General features: G+C 40.0%; 1 pseudogene across 1 annotated transcript; it reads right to left on the bottom strand.

Annotated features, from left to right (window-relative positions):
- Positions 1-2304: 2304 nt before the first annotated feature.
- Positions 2305-9379, bottom strand: LOC149038006 (uncharacterized; annotated as a pseudogene). The gene is made up of 3 exons (XR_016180868.1): positions 9210-9379; positions 7256-8054; positions 2305-6722 (listed from the first exon to the last, which is right to left on the bottom strand). The product of XR_016180868.1 is annotated as an uncharacterized LOC149038006 (transcript).
- Between the last annotated feature and the right edge of the window lie 733 nt (positions 9380-10112).

Genomic DNA, 10112 nt, shown 5'->3' with positions numbered 1-10112 from the left:
GAAAATACCTAGCACTCGCTCGCCAAAATTAAGCCTGTTTTTCAGGCTTCCCCTTTCACTGCCTTACACATGTGTGGTGTATCACATCACGTAACCTGGATCGGAACGTTTTCAAATGGCCGTCGATTAAGTGTCGAAAAAAATTGTAGAAAATTTGGCTTTGAATAATATGTCGTTTATTTGCTCATTTAGGATTCTCTAACCTAAAAGGAATGTATACGTACGTATAATTTAGCGTTCAAAAAGTGTCTCCATTACGCGCGTGGCCCAAACGATTATGTTACATAGCTGTGATGTAGAAAAATGTGAAGACACGTCGGCAGCTATGGTGGAGAAAGAAAAAATCTGGAATAAAGGACGAACGTAGTGCGTGGCCGGAGCGCCAAATCATAGCTACAAGAATAATACACATATATCAGGTATTTTTAAAGACTAATTTCCAAATGATGTAGCTATATGGCCAAAATGGACGCGGTGTCTCGATCGTCGACATCGAGGAGAGTTTACCCTTCAATGTCGTTGGCCTTATGCTCCGTACCGGCTTCGAAGACGCCTGTTACTAACACATATAATTACTGAGTTAAATCAGGGGAAGATAACCAAAGAATTCAGCTAAAGAGGATGCTAATTAAGTAGCCTGTTCCCACACCGTACACGATTGTTCAACATTCTTTTCGGCTGACATTTCGCAAGCGAAGAATAGTGAGCTCCTTATTTCACGCGCTTGAGATGTACTTATTCTCTCTGTCTTTCCACACGACTACATTTGCGATTTTTTCTCTTATCGTATGAAAATCCTACCAATTGTAGTTTATGTCGTATTTTAACAACAGAAATGCATCATTTGTGATAAAGTTCAAGCCGTTTCCTGAGCTGACCGATATCCTGTGGCGTGAACCTCTGGCGGATACTGGCATAAACACAAGCTCGAAGGGTCCGTGTATTCTCCTCACTTAGGTTTACGAAAATCCATCCTACGAGCCATCATTCCCCCCTGCCCTCAAGAAACTAAAAGTAGCAACAGTAGCAATATCATTGTGATAACAGCACTGCAACGAGATAATTAAAGAAACACAAATATTATTGAATTAGATGCATGGTAGCGAATCCAAGTGTTGTGCGAAATGGGTCGCATGGCAATGACTATAAACTTACTCGTTTTTCGTTTGACCGGTTCGACGACGACGGCCTCTGCCTTTAAAATCTCTGAGGAAAGGAGCAGTTTGCAGTGAAACTGCCCGATCACTTCTAGGCAAAAAATCATCGTGCCTCGTGATACAGCTGATTATTTCGTCAAAAGTTAGCTTTTGGTTTGCCAAGGAAATTACTCTACAGCAACGAAACTCTGGAGCATAAACCAAAGAAATAAGAAATAACATGTTATGTAAACAGAAACGAACACAGGTACCCATTATTACCATAGATTTCGCCGTAGAAAACAAAACACGAAGGCAATTAACTAATCATTCAGTAACGGGAGCACTTTGTTCTAATCTTGACCTGAACACCGCAGGCGAGAAACCGTCTTTGTCAGTCCTCGTCGAAATATTCGTTTGCACGCAGTTGATGCAGCTTGTAAAGAAAAAGTATTCTGACCTCTTTCATGTCCTCAACCGAAGGCGTATTTTTTAAAATTTTAAATGAGAAAAAATTTTTACGGGTTGAGACAGGATCTGAGAGGTAGGGACTTATTTATTTTTTCATATTTTAGAGTTAATGTAAAGTTGTCATTCTGACAACACTCACACGATAAATTCAATGTGAAAAGTTTATTCAGGATGAGCCAGCCAGTCTTCTAGTACTGAGGAAGAAAAATCAATGATTGTAATATTTTACAGGGAGTTGGAATACCGAAATTACAACAAATACAGAAAAGAATGTGGTCAAACATAAGACTGACCGACCTAGAATGACTTAATTTTCCCGCGAAACGAATGAGTAATCCGAAACTTCCATGATGCCAGGCGAACCTCTTCAACTAATTCGCTCCCATGTCACTTAAACGTCAAAAATGACATTTTTATCTCGAGTGAACTCAGATTAAGACAAGAAGTGTTTTTTAATGAAGTTTCTGAAAAGAAACATTGAGATGAAGTTAAAAATCTTTTATTTTAGTTAAAGAAAAAAAACAAGACTAAATGGTTCCTTCAAGTTTTCCCAAAATCGTTTAATTTTCTGCAAATCCGAGTCACTTTTCTTCCCAGAGTGACCGGGGTTTACTCTTCTACACAGCTTAAAAGGGAAGGAGTCCTTCAACTGGGTTTTATTATTAAAGGTAGTGAGTTTCTAAAGAAACTGTGGTGCTGCGTCAGTGGGAGAGTATAGCAAGATAATTTGGTTTTATCAACTGAGTTGTTAAGGTTACTTCCCACCTTCTCGGGTGTCCTTTGGGAAAGAAAATCGTTGGAGTGCTAGTTTCACTATAATCCTAACAAACTCCCAAAAAATTAACTTTTGGCTGTGTCTGGGTGTTCTTCCTTGAAGAGTTTAACTCTTATGTCAAGAGCACGCTGTTTGGCCTGAAGCGCTGACAAGAAATTGCCTAAAGCATGTTGTGTTACTCCGAGATTAAAGTAACTTTTGGCTGTCTCGGTGTTCTCCCCCGAAGAGTTTAACTCTTATGTCAAGAGCACGCTGATGGGACTGAAGTGCTGACGAGAAATTTCCTAAAGCATGTTGTGTTACTCCGATAGAAAAGTAACTTTCGGCTGTGTCTGGGTGTTCTTCGCCGAAGAGTTTAACTCTTATGTCAAGAGCACGCTGATGGGACTAAAGTGCTGACGAGAAATTTTCTAAAGCATGTTGTGTTACTCCGAGATTAAAGTAACTTTCGGCTGTGTCTGGGTGTTCTTCGCCGAAGAGTTTAACTCTTATGTCAAGAGCACTATGATGGGACTGAAGTGCTGACGAGAAATTGCCTAAAGCATGTTGTGTTACTCCGATAGAAAAGTAACTTTCGGCTGTGTCTGGGTGTTCTTCGCCGAAGAGTTTAACTCTTATGTCAAGAGCACGCTGATCGGACTGAAGTGCTGACAAGAAATTTCCTAAAGCATGTTGTGTTACTCCGACAGAAAAGTAACTTTTGGCTGTGTCTGGGTGTTCTTCCCCGAAGAGTTTAACTCTTATGTCAAGAGCACGCTGATCGGACTGAAGTGCTGACAAGAAATTTCCTAAAGCATGTTGTGTTACTCCGACAGAAAAGTAACTTTCGGCTGTGTTTGGGTGTTCTTCGCCGAAGAGTTTAACTCTTATGTCAAGAGCACGCTGATGGGACTGAAGTGCTGACGAGAAATTTCCTAAAGCATGTTGTGTTACTCCGATAGAAAAGTAACTTTCGGCTGTGTGTCGGTGTTCTTCCCCGAAGAGTTTAACTGTTATGTCAAGAGCACGGTGTTTGGACTGAAGTGCTGACGAGAAATTTCCTAAAGCATGTTGTGTTACTCCGATAGAAAAGTAACTTTTGGCTGTGTCTCGGTGTTCTTCCCCGTAGAGTTTAACTATTATGTCAAGAGCACGCTGTTTGGACTGAAGTGCTGACGAGAAATTTCCTAAAGCATGTTGTGTTACTCCGATAGAAAAGTAACTTTTGGCTGTGTCTCGGTGTTCTTTCCCGAAGAGTTTAACTCTTATGTCAAGAGCACGCTGATGGGACTGAAGTGCTGACGAGAACTTTCCTGAAGCATGTTGTGTTATTCCGATAGAAAAGTAACTTTCGGCGGTGTCTGGGTGTTCTTCCTTGAAGAGTTTAACTCTTATGTCAATAGCACGCTGATCGGACTGAAGTGCTGACGAGAAATTGCCTAAAGCATGTTGTGTTACTCCGATAGAAAAGTAACTTTTGGCTGTGTCTCGGTGTTCTTCCCCGAAGAGTTTAACTCTTATGTCAAGAGCACGCTGATGAGACTGAAGTGCTGACGAGAAATTTCCTAAAGCATGTTGTGTTACTCCGAGATTAAAGTAACTTTTGGCTGTGTCTCGGTGTTCTTCCCCGAAGAGTTTAACTCTTATGTCAAGAGCAGGCTGATGGGACTGAAGTGCCGACGAGAAATTTCCTAAAGCATGTTGTGTTACTCCGATAGAAAAGTAACTTTCGGCTGTGTCTGGGTGTTCTTCGCCGAAGACTTTAACTCTTATGTCAAGAGCACGCTGATCGGACTGAAGTGCCGACGAGAAATTACGTAAAGGATGTTGTGTTACTCCGAGATTAAAGTAACTTTTGGCTGTATCTCGGTGTTCTTCCCCGAAGAGTTTAACTCTTATGTCAAGAGCTCGCTGATGGGACTGAAGTGCTGACGAGAAATTTCCTAAAGCATGTTGTGTTACTCCGATAGAAAAGTAACTTTCGGCTGTGTCTGGGTGTTCTTCCCCGAAGAGTTTAACTCTTATGTCAAAATTACGCTGATGGGACTGAAGTGCTGAAGAGAAATTGCCTAAAGCATGTTGTGTTACTCCGATAAAAAAGTAACTTTCGGCTGTGTCTGGGTGTTCTTCCTTGAAGAGTCCTCTTGCAATGTTAAGGGCATATTCAAAGGACTGAATGGCTCGAGGATAGTTTTGCACCTGAAGAAGAGTGTCGCCTTGGTCCATATAGCTTTTATATAATTATTCTTGATGCAAATTTAAATCAAGATTTTAGTTGGGTGTAACTTTATCTCCTGCGCTAGCTTTTCCTCTTTGTGTTAAGGTCTTTTTATGATAACTGATCCGTGTGTCGCACAACTTTGATGCCTCCTCGGGATTATTCAGTACATTTTTAAGTGTCAAATTGATGTTGCGCTGGAAGGTCCATGAACCAATGGAATGTGGGAGGATCTGTGTTTTTGTTTGATTTGACATCCTTAGCACAGATTTGCTTATTGCTTGCTTTGTTTCGTAATCAGAGAACATTTCTGTTGCTTTGCTAACAACGCAAATAGTTTCTAATCTAAGTGGTTGAGTGGTTATAACATCTGGTTCTGGCATATCTGCTTCGATCATTGTCAAATCTTTGTTATTCACCGGAGGAATAACAAGAAGGCCTGTGTCTCCTAATGCTCTGCATTCACGTAAAGCTTTGGTGTAAAACTCTAGTGAAGTTGCTTCCTTTTTATTGAAAAGAAAGTAAGTAACAAGAATTTGCAGTGCAGTTACGCTGAGAATTCGCTGTTCCGGGCTGTCACTCATCAAGCAAAGAGCTTCTTGCAAGTTCTGAGCTCCGTCTTCTACTTCGCCTGAAACCAGTTGACAGATGCCTCTATAACACAGGATTTTTATTTTATCATCTACCGACAAAGAAGGGCCTTCGGCTTTAGAGAGCAGCGTCATGGATCTTCCATTTATCCCCCAAGTCACTTCGGTGAATGCTACGGACACCAGTAACTGACTGTAGAATGCGCCCTTTTTAAACTTCTGAGCTTCTTTGGTTGCGTGATCGTAAATTTTCTGGAGGATTTTTCCCTCGCACCAGAAAAGGGAGTCTAGAAAGATTACTGCTTTTGTCAGGACACCAAATGCAACGTCACATGTCTTAGGATCGGAACAGCTCTCCATAAGACTTTGAACAATATTCTGCTTTTCTTCATAGAAATCAATAAATGCTTGCATGGATTGTCCCGTCAAAAACTGTTGATTTAGCTGCTCGAAAAGAGAGACGTAAAATGCAGACAAACGTGCCTTGGAGTTTACAATTCCTTCTTTCATTTCATCTTCACCTTTTTCTCTTGCAAAATAAAGAACCAACTTATGCATCGAAAATGACTCCGCCTTGGAGCTAGAGTCAAGAAAAGATTTTCTCCGAAGTCTATGCAAGACTTTCTTGGCCTCCAGAGTTGTTTTTACACCCATGACAGCTGCAGCAACTGAGTGGTTAAAATCTCCAGAAAGAACACTAAGTGATATCAGCGCTTCTTTTTCAGATAAAGAGAGTCTCTGAAAAGAGGATTTAAATAGGAGCCTCAATCGCAGATTGCTTGGATAATCTGGATTGTCCAACAGCTCGAAAAGGTTACTTTCTATAGATTCCTTGAATCTGTCTAAAAATCGACTCGGCTGCGCATTATCTTCAGCAATAGAGGAACACAATAGTTTCATGGCCAAAGGTACGAAACCACAGATTTTTGCAATTTTCGAGCAGTCAGACGCTGTTGCTTTTGGAAGTAATCCGCTGACTAAGGTTTGAGAGAAAGACTCGTGTAATGGCCCTATTCTTACTGCTTGATGGCCTTCAAAATGCACATTCATAAACTCAAGAGATTCCCTTGTGGTAAGAAGAAATGTTAAATTTTTTAATTGATTAAGAATGACTTCCAGAACGTTTATAAAATCCTCCTTCACATTGGGTGCTCCACTTTCGAGTAATTCATCTGCATTGTCAAGAATTATCACAAATTTATCTGAAATGTTGCTTAAAAAGCGGGAAAGTTCGTCTTCTATGGACATCCCTTGAGGCATTTGATCTTTTGTAGAGTGTCTTCTAAAGAAGCTCAGAAGCTGCGTAGTCAGATCGGCTTTTGAAAGATGACCTCGCATGGAGAAGAAGTATATGGGAAGTCCTCCAGTTTGGAGGTGATGTCCGACTTCAGTTGCCACAGAAGTTTTACCAAAACCAGGCGAGCCCCATATCGACACGATCCGGGAACTTTTGGAAGTTAAGTGACTGCTGATGTCTTCACACTCGCTCTGACGGCCAGTGAAGTGTGGAACCCTCGAAGGAAGATTTGATGGTGGAAGGAATGGCTTTGAATCTTAAAAGGAACAAATTGATGCAATCATGAAAGAGCTAAATATTGGTAGTTGAAATGCAGATGAAAATGATGATCGTAAAAAGGGTATACTTTATTGTACCATTAAAAATCTGGAAAATTAAGTTTTATGGATACAACTTTGATCATAAGCTTCTTGCTTTTTCCGTGAAGATGTAATCTTAACAACATCCCACGAGAGTCACGATGCCGGTAGATATAGTGAGTGTGGTTTACTTCTTGCACAAATTGTTTTGAAATAAAAGATAACAGATTGTTCAAGGTAGTACTCTGGTTATAGAAGAAATTCAACTCAGGGAAGAAGAAAGGATTTTCAAGACATGTGCAAAGCATTCTTGCGAAAACTGGAAGTTGCTCATTGAACTATTATTACTAAAGTACAGAGTAAAAACGCTGTTGTCTCCTTTTTTCTTCCATGCCAAAGAAGAGCTTGTAAGACTCTACCACATTGCATCTTAAAATTGTTGTTAATCTAAAAATCCTGTAGAGCTTTTTATTGGTTTATTGGTTTATACCTGTTTGATCTTGATGCATCTTAATTTTCAAAGCGAGGTCATCAACTTTTTCCTCTATAGCATTCCCTTGTGCTACTAATTTGTCGAAATCTGATTTCACTTCTTCGAGACACTCGATATATAATCTGGTCTCCTTTTTAACACTTTCCTCCAATTTGCGGACTTCTTTAGTGGGAAAGTCAGACTCTGTCAATCCACCGATGGCATCAACGGGATCTGTCATGATTCCAAGAGCTTTGAATGCTTCTTTAGCGAGCTGCATGTATTGGTCAAAGGTTGGTTTATCAATCTCTGACCTGTCCGAGTGACAAAGCGAGTTTCGTAAAAGTCGAAGCTGATCAATCGCGAGAGCGAAGGTTTCGGCTGTATTTCCACTTGGACTCACAACAGATGGATGGAACTTTCCAAGAGGTACTTTATGGTGCTTAACGTACAGTTCACCAAGTGTCTTGTAATGACCTTTGCTATCTGGCGTGGCGAAGCACCTTGCATAGATGGTGGCCTGGAACAGGGCGGTACAATCCCATTCTTCATAGGAGATGTGTGTAGGAGCTTTCGTTTTTCCACCTTCTTCAGCGAGAAACAAATTTCTTACTATCATTGAGTTATCCCACGGTTGATACCCGGGACGATGTGCAAATATGTTGTCCCACATGGATTTGAACGTCTGCCGCAAAGCAATAGCGAACTCATTGAGTACAATGGAGGCGAATTTAAAGTAATTCAGCTGCTCGTTCGTAAAAGGCTGTAGAGCCATACTCGGCTTTATTTTAGGAGATAGCTATCCTCGACCACAACCCTGAAAGAAATAATATCATTTTTTTGAAAGCTGTTTGGCATGGCATGCAATTTATCTGTGGCTCTGAAAACAGATACGCGATCCGTCGCGTTTCGATAATTCAACCTTTTTAGAGAAGAGTATTTTATTCTTCACCTTGAATTTCAGTCTCTAAATGGTGGCTGGTACCAAAATGGAATAAAATCTTTACTTTTTCCGTTCGGTAACAGCTGGACATCGAGGACCAAGTTGTTATCTTCAGGTCTTAACATGACCCTTTCACTGCTCACACAAGTGTGACGTATCATATCACGCGACGTTGATCGGTACGTTTTCAAAATGGCCGTTGATTAAGCGTCAAAAAAAAATCAGTAAAAAATTTGGTTTTGCACAATATATCGTTTATTTGCTCATTTAGGATTATTTAATCTAAGAGGAATTTATAGGGACCAAAAAAGGGGGAATTTGCTTTCAGTTACCCCTTAAAGTACTTATGACACGAACCTTTTTTTGTATTTTCCGGTTGATAGCTGCATTTAAAGTTAGAAATATTCAACCTTAGCGCCTAGCGAGTCCTCTTTGGCCAATTTTTTGCCCATTGATAGTACGATTGTGTTCAAGTGGTTTCTGGCTTCTTTGCAGCATTTTGCCAGCGACCAGAAGACGTTCACTAAGCGAATGAACTGACATCGAAAAGTCAGGCAAAACAGGTTTTCAATCGAAAATCGATACTTGCATATTGAGTGCAAAAACCACTGAATTGTTCGCACAAACCCTTTAATTATTGTCCCATTCACAGTAATGTCGTCCAGGAATGCTGTTGGATTGCAAACAGTGTGGTAAAAATATTAATGAATGGTTTCTGCATTATGAATTGATGCTTGTATATTATCTATTGGCATCCAAGATGGCGTTAATGACTTGAAGGTTAGCGGAAATGAAAGTATATTTTTCCCTTTTGTATGACGACCGACGCATAAGAATGCCCAAAATTGTTATGGAATGCTGATTAAAAGGCAGAAATCGTTATTGAACCTAATTTACACACAAATGATCGTTTTTTGTCGCTAATGAATGTAACCTAACGCAATTGTTCGTCTTTCCACGCAAATGAATGAGCACTTTCTCTTAAGGAATAACAAAAAGGTGTAGTTGAAAAAACTGTTATTCACCTACCTCGAAATTCAAGTTAGAGCGAGAAATATGTTGACAGACGCACAAACTGATTATCTTAATGATTACTGGACGAACTGCAAGACTGTAACTCGAAATTTATCCGGAGATTGAGTGAGATTGGTTGACGTGTTAGGACTTGTTTTCACACCATATGAAAATTTTAAATCCTTAATATGCTAAATGCGGTTGAAAAATTCATTGTTCTTGAGAAATGTAGCGTGATGTTCACAGGTCAAACGCACTTTAGCAAGGGAAATTTCCCTTTTAATCTAAACGTATTGTCTGTATTGTTCAACTTCCGTTTTGAAATAAACATGGCCACCTGGACAATGCTCTTAAAAATTTCCTAACTTATTCTTGACAGAAATAACAATTACAATCTGTAAACTTACATCTTGAGCAAGCGTTTTTTGAGTTATCGAGTCTGTTTTTTGTTTCGCCTCTTTCAAGCAAGCAGAAGTAAGCAAAACACGCGATAGAGTAGGAACGATTCTTTCTTTTCACGCTTCACGCCACGCACGTTTCTGGTTCGACCCGCATTTGGGTATATATATTTACACTCTAATATGTTTATTAAATCCACAAGACAATTGAGTTATGGTCTCCACAAAGTTCTGTGAAGTTCTCTTCATGAGGAAATTAAAGATGACTTGTCTCTCTGTTCTTGTAACTTCTTTGTTAGTTCGATCTGTTGTTCTAACTCTTCAAGGTTTCTCCTCTTTTTCTCTTGTCGTTCTAAATCTCTGATCACACCTTCTCTAAGCCTCTTAGGATCAGCAGTTTACATTTCATGGACCAGGAAAATGATAGCAGAAGCAAAACAGAACGATGCTCCCAAAGCAATTTGTCATCGTTTTTCGTTAGTTACGCCTTCACTTTCACACACTTTAGTACTGCACGTAA

The sequence above is a fragment of the Pocillopora damicornis genome, chromosome 11, assembly GCF_964200805.1.
Source record: "Pocillopora damicornis chromosome 11, jaPocDami1.2, whole genome shotgun sequence".
NCBI lineage: Eukaryota > Metazoa > Cnidaria > Anthozoa > Scleractinia > Pocilloporidae > Pocillopora > Pocillopora damicornis.
This window is presented reverse-complemented; position numbering and strand designations above follow the sequence as displayed.